Genomic DNA, 1,756 nt, shown 5'->3' with positions numbered 1-1,756 from the left:
AATGGGCAGGGGCACTACGAATGTATTGTGTGGACGTGAAGTTGGGAATGTGGGTCTCATGGTGTGCATGCGCGGGATAAATCCCTGCAGTCACACTCTCCTCTGTGCCCTCGACGGCTTAGATGGCGCACCTCTTCGCTAGCTCCGAGGTAACACGCTTGCCTCACAAGTTCGCTTTTGTTTGCCTTTCAAGATTCGCTGAAAGCCAGACTCTTAATTATTTCGTACTCGCTTCGGCAGTACATATACTAAAATTGGAACGATAGAGAGAAGATTAGCATGGCCCCTGCACAAGGATGATACGCAAAAAGCCGGCACGGTAGCTCAGCGTGTTCGGTCAGAGAGGCGGTAATACAAAAACTGAGTAAATTAATCAGCGATCAACTTGAACTTTGTCTTGTGACGTCCGCCCACACCAAACCCAACGAACAACAACGTACAAAATAAAAAAAAGATGGATAGAGCGTCTGCCATGTAAGCAGGAGATCCCGGGCACGAGTCCCGGTCGGGGCACACATTTTCAACTGTCCCCGTTGATTTATATCAACGCCTGTCGAAGCTTAGGGCAGGCGTCTCCAAACTTTTTAGTCCGCGGTCCACATTGACTCCTCCACGAAGTCATAAGGGCCAAGATCTACCTAGTGGGATTAAAGCACCCTAGCACTCCATGGTCACCGTAATGTAAGGCTAAAGGAAAGATGAAATCGCAGAAAATCTAGGGTTGTGGGAATAGCTAGCACTGAAACGAACTACGATTTTTATTTAATTACATAATTTTGATTGGTGGACGTACCTGACCGAAATTCTGTCGTATTTTATTCTGGCGAACTTCACCGACAAAAAAGTATGTCACTGCACATTCTTCACGAAAGCGTCCTGCAAGATCTCAAAATCATTGTTAGCAACACTATTATTGCTAGACGTAACAGAGGCAGAGTATGTCGACGCATTGTTATTTCAAGCGGCGCAACAATAAGTTTAGTTATGTAGTCTTGTAGCGAGTAGCAGAGCCACAGCATATATTTGATAGCTCTGTTGCGTGATTGTGTCTATGCTGCGAGTGTCCCACGAGTTTTTTAGTGTTTTATGCGCTGTACTAGTAGGTGAGACGACGAAGTGTGGGACAATTCAAAGTTTGAATTCGAAGAGACGAGGAAAATCTGAAAATCGGAGAATGGTCTGTCTGTTTATTTTGGATAGCCATAAGTTTAACCATGACCTTCCGCTTTGTAAAGATAGAGCTCCAACAATGTAGCGGTGTATTGGCCGCGATAGGCCTCGAAAGTCAATTGTTGGCAGTATAGGTACCGCCTCAAATATTTGGCGGGCCGGATACCGGGGATGTCCGGCCAGCTAACGCGGCTCGGTTTGCCGGCCCTCGCGGGCCGGTTTCGGCCCGCGGGCCGTAGTTTGCTTAATATACAGAACAAAACTTCATCTCCTGGCTTAGGGTCTTGATTTAATTATCATTTCAAATTATTGTAAGTTTGTTCACGAATTCAAGTATGCATTTTTTCACTGGTGGCTAAGTTAAAACGTTTTCCTGTTGTTTCTTTCTTTATTCAGTTTTACGTATTATATTTGGTGTTGTATTTTGTAATTGTAGTGTTGGCAGAAGAGCCAACACTGTGTTTCTAGAGGAGGCCGAAATGCACGCGTTTAATTACACGCTGACTGGCGTGAGGTCTGGAACAGGACAATATCTTGAGAATTGCAAATAAAGTACGTAGTTGATATAATACTTAACTTTAATCCA

General features: G+C 44.6%; 1 non-coding gene across 1 annotated transcript; it reads left to right on the top strand.

The window, feature by feature from the left end:
• The first annotated feature begins 224 nt into the window (after positions 1-224).
• On the top strand, positions 225-333 carry LOC126482868 (U6 spliceosomal RNA). The gene has a single exon (XR_007587713.1). It is a non-coding gene; the product is annotated as a U6 spliceosomal RNA (small nuclear RNA).
• The last annotated feature ends 1,423 nt before the right edge of the window (positions 334-1,756 follow it).

The sequence above is a fragment of the Schistocerca serialis genome, chromosome 5, assembly GCF_023864345.2.
Source record: "Schistocerca serialis cubense isolate TAMUIC-IGC-003099 chromosome 5, iqSchSeri2.2, whole genome shotgun sequence".
Classification (NCBI taxonomy): Eukaryota; Metazoa; Arthropoda; class Insecta; order Orthoptera; family Acrididae; genus Schistocerca; species Schistocerca serialis.
Note: the sequence above shows the minus strand (reverse complement) of the source record. Positions and strands in the feature narration are given on the sequence as shown.